The sequence below is a fragment of the Otolemur garnettii genome, unplaced genomic scaffold (assembly GCF_000181295.1).
Source record: "Otolemur garnettii isolate 467f Iridium unplaced genomic scaffold, OtoGar3 scaffold00094, whole genome shotgun sequence".
Classification (NCBI taxonomy): Eukaryota; Metazoa; Chordata; class Mammalia; order Primates; family Galagidae; genus Otolemur; species Otolemur garnettii.
The window spans coordinates 5,147,494-5,160,225 of record NW_003852489.1 but is presented as its reverse complement, the minus strand read 5'-3'; the positions used below and the strand labels follow the sequence as shown (position 1 = coordinate 5,160,225).

At 38.8% G+C, this 12,732-nt stretch overlaps 1 protein-coding gene across 1 annotated transcript in view; it reads left to right on the top strand.

The window, feature by feature from the left end:
• BCAS3 (BCAS3, microtubule associated cell migration factor) overlaps positions 1-12,732 on the top strand; it is a 611,572-nt gene that overhangs the window by 379,568 nt on the left and 219,272 nt on the right. The gene's annotated exons all lie outside the window — the stretch shown is intronic.

Genomic DNA, 12,732 nt, shown 5'->3' with positions numbered 1-12,732 from the left:
GATGGCAGAGTTGAGTCGTCGTAACAGAGACCATATGGCCTAAAGATGCTATCTGGCTTATTGCAGAAAATGTTTTCTGACCAAAAGAAGTTCTAGTCCACATTTCTTCCTAGCATGGCTTATACAGCCTCTGGGTCTGGCTCCTGCGGACCTCTCCTGCTGCTGCTGCTGCTGCTGCTGCTGCTACTTCTTCCTCGTCCTCTTCTCCTTCCACTGCTGCCCTAGCTGCTGCCTCCTACCCTCCCTCCTCCCATGTTCTCCCCCGCCCCCCCATCCCCCCATCCCGGCCCCGCAGCCTTAGCTCTAACCTTTTTGAATTCCCGGCATTTCTTAGACACCAGCATTCTTTCTACTTATCTAAATGTTTCCCCATACTCTTCTCTCTACATGCATGATTCCTTCCCACCTGAGTACCCCTGGCAAAGTCTTACTGTCTTCTAATAGTCTGATGTAAGCATCCCCTCTTCTCTGCAATCCTAGCGTCCTGGACGTGGCTTTGTTCCCAACCTTGCGTTCCCGCACTAGACAGTAAGCTTTTTCAAGACTGCCTTTTATTCGTCTTTCTATCTCTAGAACAGGGTTTCTCAAGGTGCGCCCTGCTGGAATTCTGGACTGGCTAGTTCTCTGTCCTGTGCTGTAGGATGCTCAGCAGCGTCTTTGGCCTCTACCCATTAGTGGTGTCTCCTTCCCTCAGCTTTCTCCAGATATTACCTCATGTTCCTTTGTGGGCAAAGGTGTCCACGTTTGAAAACCGTGGCCCTAGAAACCAGCAGCAACCCACGGTGGTGCTGAAAAAGGTTAAGCTGAGTTATTAAGATACTTGATTCACATTGAGTTGTGTGCTTCAAACACATGAATCGTGAATTATATCTCAGTAAAGCAGTTTTGTAAGAACACTTAGTTTACTATTAGCTATTATTATTGGCATTATTTTTCTGAGTATTGTTTTGCACAATGGTCACCAGTGCAACTGACTGTGTCATATACTGTACAAGGTGATACCAAATACAGTATTATTATCTTATTTAATACTGACCACAAGTCTAGGAAGTTGACCAGATTATCACTTCTTGCTTTTTGGGAAATGCAGACATAAAAAGATTTAGCAAGTTGCTCAAAAGCCACGTAACTAGGAAGCCTGTAGGAAGGGATGCGGGACTCAGCTCTTGTCTAGTTTCAAAGCCCATGTTCATTCCACTTGAGCAGGTTTCTTCCACAACCCATGTATTAACCAAATAATGACCTTCTTGGTTGGGTGAAAATGCATGCACTTAACAAAGGCAATGTGTACATAGAGCACATATGAACAGTTCTACAGTAATAGGAACGTTATTTTCATTCAAAATGCTAAATACTGAGGTTTTTTATGAGTAGAACCACCCATATACTCCAGAAACAATGATGGGGTTCTTGTTTTGTGGTAATTGTTTTAGTAGGTTGGTTTTCATTGGGTCCATCGAGGGGCTATTGTTTTCTTCTAGTCTTTAGATCCTTGCAGTGGTGGGGAATAGACTATCTATTCTGAATTGTTGTAAAGATCTAGTCGTTAGTCTGAAAAACACAAAATTCATAGGTGGTTGGCTGAGTGCAGTGGCTCACACCTGTAAGCTTAGCACTCTCGGAGGCCAAGATGGGTGGATCACCTGGGCTCAGGGGTTCAACAACAGCCTGAGCAAGACCCAGGCCCCATCTCTCCCCCACTAAAAAAAGAAAACTAGCCAGACATTGTGGAAGACACTTGTAGTCCCAGCGACTCAAGAGGCTGGGGCAAGAGGATCTTGAGCCCAAGAGTTTGAGATTGCTGTGAGCTATAATGCCCTGTCACTACCCAGGACAACAGGGAAAAAAAAAGATGGGTGTCATTATCAGTGCCTTTCCATTAGAACCTTGGCACCATGGCACTGAAATACGTGTCACCTGTAAGACTGGAAATTGTTTAAATAGCACCATATAATAGAACTTTCCGTAATGATGAAAATGTTCTATTTTGGTTCTCTCCAATATAATGGCCACAAGTGGCCAGTTAGCACTGGAAATATGGCTGTTATAACTGAGAAACTGCCTTACCAGTATTGAATACATATGGAAAGTTTGGCAGTTGTACTTATTCCGTTCAGAGTAAGAGATTCCTGTTATATCTTACCTATGTGACTTATGCACAGATGAAACTTGCTCCATTGGGTGCAAACTTTTAAATTCCAGTGTTACTTCAACATTTCTGAACATCTTTTAGTAATCAGTTTTTCCAGTTTTCTGTTTACTTGATTGTTATTATAATTATAAATTATTTGGGGACAATGTTGAAACATTGAGGAATAGATAATGTGATATACTTAATTATTTTTAGGTATTTAAGATATATTTTTGGAATAAAAGACTTTTGCTTTATTGATATCCTAGAATTTTTGACTAGAATATTTATTTTCTTGCTCCTGATCTAAATGACAGCTACTTATAGGAATTCAGCAGAAAATTAATAGTTTTTCTTCCTTGGGCATTTTTCTGAGTTTACTCAAAAATTTGGAGTATTCCATGTATTAGAATATGTTTTTCAAACCTGTAAGATTTTAATTATGAAGATTAAATAATAAATTGATGTTTTCATTAACAATAAGTTCTTTTCTGTTTTTTTTTTTTTTTTTTTTATTGAGACAGAGTCTCAAGCTGTCGCCCTGGGTGGAGTGCCGTGGTGTCACAGCTCACACAACCTCAAACTCTTGGGCTTAAGCGATTCTCTTGCCTCAGCTTCCCAAGTAGCTGGGACTACAGGAGCCCATCACAATGCCCGGCTATTTTTTGGTTGCAGTTGTTATTTTTGTTTAGCAGGCCCAGGCCAGGTTCAAACCCGCCAGCCTCAGTATATGTGGCTGGTACCCTAACCACTGAGCTATGGGTGCTGAGCCAGCAATAAATTCTTAAAGAGGAGAAAACTATTTTATTTCAAATGCTATCCTCTATTAGTTATAATCTTCCACAAGTTATAGTTAAATCCATTTTATGATTTTGCTTGTTATTGTTCATTACATCTATTATATCTAGATAAAAAGCAGCTCAGTTTATAATGGAAACAGGTGAGCTTTTTATTCACGAATCTTGAGGAATTATTATCTTTATTTTTTCCATGCTTGTATTGCTAGTGACTGAAATTCTGAATTATGGTTATATTCTTATGCTGAAAGATTATACATTTTTTTCCCTTAGAGTTATAAGTGATCTAATCTAAGAATTTGGAGAACTTCAAAAAAAGTTTAAAGATACTTTTTTCCCTCCCATTTCCTGATTTGCTCCTTTAAAGAAATGTGAGGAGGTTAAAGATGTCTATGATATGGCTGAACTAGGTTCACAAATACTGTTTTCATATTTGTGGTTTTGGTGTTTCCTCTTAACATATGTGCTCTGCTCCTTCAATTTCTGACTCTGTCAGGAGAGAATTGGCTGCCCCCTTTTGTATTCTGGACACGTCAGACAGATCCAGCGCAGGCTTTGTCTGTAGTAGAAGCCATAGTGTTTAGGAGCGGGTAAGCTAATTAAGGAATTTCCTTCGAAGAATTCCTTGCATAGACTGCTTATCAGAAATGGTGTAAATGCTATTATTGATGGTTTCCTAGATCTCATAAAGGCAGCATAGTTCAGTGTGATTAAAAGTCACCAAGCTTCCTGCTGTAGGGAGTACAGGGTTCCGTGGCCCCCAGAAACTTGGAATTCGGTTGATAAAAATAAAACCTTCGTGACTGCAGAACAAAGCAGATGACGTTCTCTGAAGGCACAAAGAAGGGAAAGTTTAGTTTTAATGAGTGATTAAGGAAAGTATTATGGAAAAAAATGCCATTTGGGCTAGAACTTGAGGAATAGGTAGAATTTTGACAGGTGAAGATTGAGAAAAGAGACACCTATTGGCAAGAAACAAAGGTACCCAGGCATACACATATTGGACCAATTTGAGGAAGAACAGGAATCTGCTTTGAATATATAGCAAAGGATAAGTGTGTGGGGGAAGTTATGGGACATACAACTATCAAGGGAGGTGGGACCAGACTATGAAAGAAAAGTGCTGGTGGAAGATTTGGAGCAGGGTTAGGACTGAAAGAACAATAACCCTGTTAAGTGGTTATCACAATCAAACACTGACTAAGTAATCACAGCAACTAAGGTTCAATTTATAAAGCCCCGTAAAAGTTGCTAATCTCTCTAATTTATATTTTTCTGGAGAAACAGCTTTCTGGCATTTGGCCATCTTAGTATAGCTTTTATATAACTTTGGAATGTAAAAGAAAAGAAAGAAAAGAATACTTTCATTGTATAGTCAATGAAAAGCTTCTAGTCCATGACTTTTTAATTAATAAATAGGTAGATAATTCTTAGATAAAACTTTTGTTCTTTTCTTCAGGAAATGACTGTATGACTTTGGGTGCCTTAGAGAATGTCATGGAGTGGTTTGATAGTACATTATTTAAGATATGTTTTATCCTAATCTGCAAGTGTCCCAACAACTGTTTTTTTTTTTTTTTTCTTTTGAGACAGTCTCTGTTGCCATGGGGGAGAGTCCCCTTGTGTCATCAGAGCTCACAGCAACCTCAAACTCTTGGGCTTGAGCAATCCTCTTGCTTCCACCTCCTGAGTACCTGGGACTACAGGTGCCTGCCACAATGGTAGGCTAATTTTTCTGTTTTTAGTAAAAGTGGGGTCTGGCTCTTGCTGGCTCAGGCTCATCTCTAACTCCCAAGCTCAACCGGCATTGGCCTTCCAAAGTGCTAAAATTACAGGCGTGAGCCACCACGCCTGGCCAACACCAACAAATGTTAAGTAAGCAAAATGCATTCTTCCCCTGTCCTTTGTTCACTTGAGTGATTTTTGTTTTCCAAAAATATAATACTGGGATGGGGCAGACCTGAAGCCCACGAGACCAATTGCTGCCACTGCTCCTTTTTATTATCAGTCCTATCTATCAGGGTTCTCTATCCTGGTTTACTTGTATGGTGGGACCGGGCTGGTTCATTTAAAGAAAATAATGAGTATTTGGCCTGCTGCAGTGGCTCATTCCTATAACCTTAGCACTCTTGAAGGCCAAGCTGGTAGGATCACTTAAGGTTAGGAGTTCAAGACTAGCCTGAGAAAAAGCAATAGCTCATTTCTACTAAAACTGGAAAAATTAGCTGGGCATTATAGTGGGTGCCTGGAGTCCCCCCAGGTACTCAGGAGGCTGAGGCAGGAGGATCACTTGAACCCAGGTATTTGAGGTTACCATGAGCTAGGCTGATGCTATGGCACTCTCTCCTGGCAATAGATGGTGATTGTGTCTTTAAAAAAAAAAAAAAGCAGTGAGTTTTCATCCTCTATTACCCTGAGTATTTATACCAGTATATAAATATTACATTTCTCAACCAAGGTCCTTTACATTTGCATGTAGGTCGAACATTTGTTTGCTTGAATGTTTGAACAAGTAAGAATAGATTGAATCACCTATGTTTTAAATTACGAACTTATTGAATGTTAAACAATTGTAGAAATACTCAAGATCTTAAGTTTATTGAGAGTAAGATTTATTAAAGTGGAACATTTTTACCCCCATTTCCACCGTCGTTTCTCCTTTTCCCCATATACATATACTTTCTCATTAGTATTTATCACAATTAAGATGCTCTGTTTAATTTTTAAAAAAAAGAACTACATTTGTTACTGAGGTTCTTATCTAAGCACTACATACACATCATTTCATTTTATTTTGTTGACAATCTTGTTAGGTAGTTATTATTATTGCGGTTTTAGAGATGAGGTGACAAAGACTCAGAAAAGTTAAGTAATCTGCCCAAGAACACACAGCAGTTGGCAGAGGCAAATTCTAACCCAGATCTGTACAATTGAAGCTGAAGTCTCAACTAGCCCAGCACAGTACACTGCCTTCCCTGGTGCTAGGTGATGTGCCCCTAGTTTTAGTAATGGAAGAACAATGGTCCAAAGTGGATATTTGCATGAAAGAATTAGAATTTTAAGAACAGAGGGGTAGATGGAGGTCATCAGCCCTCATGTAAAACAAAGATCCTGTTGTTGTAAATACTGTCTATTTAACTAGATCTGGATAGTGCCCTGGGAGTACTAGTTCATACTAGTAAATACTCTCGGGGAGAGAGGGGCATATTATCAGAAAAAATTGATTTGAGGGTAACAGTGAAGGCAGGGAAAGGCAGTCAGTATGGAATAATGTGCTTGGAAGATCTCTGCCTTTTCATGTGTGCATCTGACAAAAATGGGTTTGATGACATCTGGGATTTGCTTCAAAATAGTACAAGGGGAGGGAAGTGGAGCTGGATATGGATGGGGCAGAACTGGCCTAATTTGATGGTTCTTGGGCTTCTGTGATAGATGCATGGATTTCATTATTTTATTCTGTTTTGATGTAAATTCAAAATTCTTTATAATAAAGTGTTCTTAAAAATTTATTTAAAAGTACTGGTTCCATGATTTTGTAGTGGCTACTATGTATATGTTTTCTTATCCGTAAGTCTCTGGAATGTTTTTGTCAGAAGCTTTTTCTTCTAGCATTCGTTCCCTTTTAGACTCTCCCTTGTCTCTCTTCCTAATTATTTATTAAAGAAAGACCTCATTTTTTTTTTTTTTTTTTTTTTTTTACTGCTGGAGGTAAAGTTAACTGTCAGCTACCTATATAGCTGCGGTGTTAGGATATTTATCCAATTTTTCTTATGAGTAAGTTCTTTTTGACTTTACTTTTGAACTCCAGGACTTGCTTGCATTGTTCTTGTTAGTAAAAAACATTGCTAGGATGTACTTTGTAATTGGAGTCAGCTGCACTTAAGACTGGTCAGCCAGACTGTTATTTTAGCCTTCCCTAGTAGGGTTTTTAACACCAGTTTGACCTTACTTTGAAACATTCTCAAAATACCATACTTTAATATCGATTTATAGACTTTCATATGAAAGCAGGGCAAGGTCCCTGGGGAAAAAAATAATGAAACTTTCTTCCCACAAATAGAGAATAAAGGTAGATGTTCAGATTTTGTTTTTCACAGAAAAATAAAGGGGAAGAGTTTAGAAAAATTTTTCCTTCGGTCAGGACATAATGCTTGCAAATGCATTCTAAAGTGTGAGTCACAGAAGGGTAGGATGCCTACAAATGAGTGCGTAGACTTCCCGGGCCTCTGTGTCCGTGCTGCTTTAGGGTGGAGACTGAATCCTCAGTGTGTAGCACCCAGTAGGTGCTCAATGAATTTTTTTTCCTGAATAATAAATACTAACTTCCTTATGTAACTGTATGTAACTTAATGCCAATTATATTTTAGGCAAGTAATGTTCCAATTTTGTAAACACTTTCTGACAATAAGTTCTAAGGTTTTCCTTCATCCCTAAGGATGAGTTGAGAAAGCTCTTTGCTTATTTGAAGTCCCTATTTTTTTGCGACTGGAAAGTCCTGTCTAGTGGAATGTCAGAGGCAGAGTAAATTTAGGAGTGTCGATATTCTTTTTTAGGTAGATCGAGAGGGTTATAGTATTCTGAGGACTTCACCGCTTTCTTTGAAGACACAGCTATCAGCAGATCCATATAAGGCAGGGGACTCCCTCCCATGTCTCCTGAGCCTTCTTCTAGATACTATGTATATCTAGATACTATGACAGATCCATTGCTTGTGAAGACCTGGAACATTTCAGACAATAACGCAGACTTGTTTTCTTATGCTATATATAGGAACCGAGCAAGGGTTTTATAATGAAATGTGCCTCCAAACATTCTTTTTCCTCTGGTAATGCAAAACCCTCAGACACCCAGTAAGCAATCCCTTTTTAGGTTTAAAATTTTGGCTACTTGATCTCTGTTGCCTTTTCTGAAATACTTGGCCTAGTATTTTTTATAAAATAATAAAATCTGTGAAAGCTTCCAAATTTATAAGTGTTTTTTATCATCAATGACTTAAAAAAAAAAAACACACCTAGTAATTTATCCACACCGTATTTCTCTGCATGTTTTGGAAACTAGAATTTACATTTGCTTTAATTAACCCTTTATCTTCTTGCCTTCTTCAAGTCAGCTATTGGAATTGTTCTTACGGGTTGGAGAGGAAGCTAAAGATTAAAGATATCTTCTTAGTAAGTTGATTTACATTAAAGAATTACTTCATATAGATTAACCAAAATAATGATACTGCTGAGATTCCCAGACCAGGATCATTGCAGCAGGCCCTTGGTGACAGATTACCCTGAACCTGTTTGGCTCACCACCATAAGGTTTAAAACATAAAAATATAAAAGTGTTTAAAATTTTCTTTCTGTTTCCTTATCAGAAATATTCATTTAGACCATAACAACTGTTAGAACAAGATAACAACTCCAGGCCAGCTGTCAAATGTTTACCATTATCAAAACTCTCCCTGGAGGGAGATGCAACTTTGGCTCGCCTCACCGGCAGTAATTTAATTTTTCCTTCATTCTGACTCGGAAATGGCAGCATTTTTCAAAGCTTCCTCCCACTGATGGCTGAAATTTTCCTTGTGAAATGATTTCCACCAGTCTTGAATCTTTCTTGTTTCTGCCGTCTTCACCTTTGCTGATGGTTCTGCAACTCATCACCAGCTATGCAAACTGACAGTTCACATCCTGGGGCAGCAGCAGGGTCTGGCCTGCAGAAAGGAGCAGCCTGACCAAATTTACGCTCACAAGATCTCTTAATTCACAAAAGCATTTGCTCTAGTTCCTGTTCTCTGCTGCAGGGGCAATGGAGAGGGAGTGGGGGCTGGGGGAGGACCATGGGGAGAATGTTCTGAGGAGAAGAGAGGCTCTCTTCACACTCTACTGAGTACACAGACTTTGGAGATGAAAAACAGACGGAGAGAGGCATTTCCAACCATCTTGCTGATCTGTGCGGGAGTTCATTGAACTGTACAGCATAGCACCAGACTGTTGTGTCATTTAATGTTACTTTAAAAAATTGTTCTTAAATGTTTAGCACAAACGTCCCTCCCCCCTTTTCCTTCCGTTGACAGCGAAATAAAAATTAAAAGGAAATTTTAAAAATCTATATCTTGAAATGAGAATGACCAGAAATTGTTTTCCTCTCTGGAGAGTTCTGTTTCCTATGAAAGTCCTCTTAACAAGAGTAGACAGAGGAAGTTTTAGGTTTGATTTGAACTTCGTGTACATGACAGATTTCATTTTTTTCTTCCCTCGCAAATTTCAACCTAGGACACTTGTTTGCAGAGACAGACAAACCTTCCCTAGCTGCTTCCAGGATATTCCTGGAATCTGAGATTACCTTTTATCTTCTTCTTGGTGGAACATATTTTTATCCTTCACTTCCTCAGGGGAGGACTCAACCCCCTATGTCGACCCCAGATAGGTGGCATGGGATTATTTGTTAGCACAAGGTTACTTACTTGTGTACCAGTTTGGGTCACTCTGAAAATTGCTTTCAAATATGTGTTATTTAAAAGGGCTGGGAACTATGGCTTATGCCTGTAATCCTAGCACTCTGGAAGGCCGAGGCTGGAGGATCACTTCAGGCCAGGCATTCGAGACCAGTCTGAGCAAGAGCAAGACCCCATCTCTAGTGAAAATAGAAAAAGTCACCAGGTGTGGTGGCGTATGCCTGTAGTCCCAACTACCCAGAAGGCTGAAACCGGAGGATCACTTGATCCCAGGTGTTTAAGGTTGTAGTGACCTATGATAATACTACTGCACTTTAGCCAGAGCAATACAGTGAGATTCTGTCTCAATAAATAAATTAAATAAAATGATAATCCCATCTCCCACCACTACCATCACTACTACCACATGTCTAAAATAACCTAATGAAATTGGTAGATTGTTTTCATGGCTTGAAAATGGAACCAAAATTAAGATAAAAAGGATAGAATCTTGATTAAAGTGGCAGATTTGAATTCTAGGTTTTCCTCCTCCACTGACGATATTCTTCAGTTTCTTTCCTTGTTACCCTCGTAATTACAGTGAAAGGATGGGATTGTGGGTGATAATTCAGAATGTGTTATTGTGCTGAGTTGATTGAGGCTGCTCTTTGAACTATGTGTGAGTAAAGAATGTCATGCATATTAGTAGTTGAAATAATATTTTAGAGGGGAACATCAGTTACTGAAGAAAGTAAAAATATTTCACTTTCTTACTGTAAGTGTCTCATATCAAAATAGAGCTAATAGATTTCTACTTCTCAAAAAGTATTCTTCAGTGTAACTCACCTGCTTCCTGGTTTCAGACTGGCCTTTTCTCTAATGGCCTGAATTAGAGGTATTCTTATATTCTAAAAGCTTTGGGGAATACAGACTTGAGAAGTTTATAAATTAGTTGGGACTGCAAATACCAATGCAGGTATAATATGTGCTAAATTCCAAAAGAAGCATTATACAAAGTAAGTGCTGTAGGAATTTTAGATAAGAAGAGGCACTCAGAAGGCATAGAAAACTGTGTATTTGGTATTTCACATAGAAATTTTTGTATTATTTTCAGACCTTGATATAGTCTCTGCTCCATAAACTGTTCAGATGATACATCTATGAAGCCTCTCTCAAACTTGGAGTGAACCGATTTTATTTGTTGTAGCCGTAGTTTTTAACACAACAGTTGCCTTTTATGGAGTGCTTACTATGCACCAAACATAATGTCCCAGACACTGTTCTGAAACTGTGTTAAACCATTTCATGGAAGGTTCAATAATTCAGGTACTACATTGGCCAAGTGTAAGTGGTGGAGGTTACAGCAAATTACCCACATGTAAGGTTGCCACTGCAGAAACGTACACTCAGTAGTGTTGCCAGACCTTCCATTTATTCAAAAGAGACAGGAAATTCACATTTTAATGCATATTTCCTAATTTTTAAAATAGTACAGGTTAACTAAAAGTTTGTGCCTTTTGCATTGTGTACTCAACTTGGTTTTATCCTTAAAACATCCCTACAAGATAGGTATAAGTATTTGTATTTGCCCACTCTCGACAGAGCTAATAAGGGCAAAGGTGGAGATCTCCTTGAGGTCTATCTCACTCTAAAAACTCACTTCCTCCTCTATGCCCTTGAACTTATGGGGGTGGTGCTGCTGGCAGAAATGTGCTATTTGGTTAAAGCCAGGCCCTCCACCAAATCTTCAAATCAAGTGGTACTGTATCATAGAGGGCCATTGTCCAGAGCACAGTTATTTATGGCTTTTGTGGCATTAATTATCAAGCAAAAGCTCTGTTGCCTTTGCTACAGAATTAGTATTTCAAACCAAAGGTACTTCTAGAAAAGGTACTCAAATACTCTACATTGTTTGCAGTTCTTTGGGCTTCACAAAGAGTGGCAAAAGTATTAGCGGCAATTTTACAAAGCCCAACCTTGCCAAAGATAGAGAAAAAGAGAAATCAGTAGTTCTCAGGATTTACTAAATACTTAATCATATTTATTAAAATGTCTAAATGAACTTTGTGGCCTGAAGGAGTTCACCCACCTCCACAACTGCCTTCAGCTGGTAAGATCAGACCCGTTATTACTATTATATACAGCTGTAAAAAGCTGGTTACATAGCATAAATTGCACTGAAATACTTAGTCCAGAAGATTACTTGAGAAGAATTGTATTGCTTGTTGAGTTATATATTTTGATCTTTATTGCTAGTAGTTTCTTCTCCTGAGAGTTGGGGATTAGCCTTGCCTTTAATGTAAAAAGTGTATCTGTGAGGGCAAAAATATAAAATGGAAATAGATTTTTAATGGCAACTTTGGTTCTTAGCATTAATTTTACATGCATTTTTCATTCTGAACTTTTAAACAGTTTTGAGAAACATACGAGAGATTTGTGAATAGGGGCAAGAGAGGGTCAAATGTATCAAATCCTTGGATTCCAGCAAATGTAGGATTTGTGGAAGAGCAGAGAGGCACACATGTGTTGGGAATGTAAATTAAAATAAAACCCCACGTTATGGAGGCTTTGAAAAGTGAGTGCGCCCTGGTATGGCAACTGTCTGAGGCTTTTGTCCTCTTAATAAATTAACCAAATATTAAAATAAACATTAATTTTATCAGTGGGCATTTTTCCTCTCTGGATGAAAGTGTTTCAGGAAAAATCATAAAAGAATCTATGGTAGCTCAGAGAGGTTAAACTCAACAGTTGTTTTCTTTGAAGTCTCTGGCCATGAGGTTAATTGCCAAAACTGCTTGTGGAAAAGGTGGTAACAATTTAACAAGACTGTACAACTGCAGAGACTTAGATGAATATCAGGTGTTTGCAGATGTTTTTTCCTAACAGGAAAGGGGGTGGGGAGGAGAGGCAGAACAGAATGAGAAACAGGGGAAGAGAGAGGCCTGAATAAAGTCCCAACTAAACAGCCAATAATTCTTTGTTTGCTTAGCCAATCATCCTGTAATTGGCCAGGAGGTTAATAGGAGTCTATTGATTGGTCAGGAAGATTGCTTACTGTGGCTATTTTTACAGTATGCTCCCAGACAGAAGGCTGCAATTACTGGAGCTCTCATTCCCACTCTTTAGGGCTATTGCTGCTCTGATTTATGAAACCTGATCAGGTTGCTGTTGGCAGTTTATGTTTTAAGTGTTGCCTTCTGGGTCTTTGCTGCTTATGGGGTCAGTGTGCTATTTCTCATCATTTATTGTGGTCATTTGAATAGGTAAGCTTATTTATGACTTACTGAAGTAGGAATACATTAAAAATAATCACCACCACCCACGTGGGCTGAAAAGTGGGAACAGTCATACAAGAAGTGTGACAGAGAGAGCTGTGCTTGTTC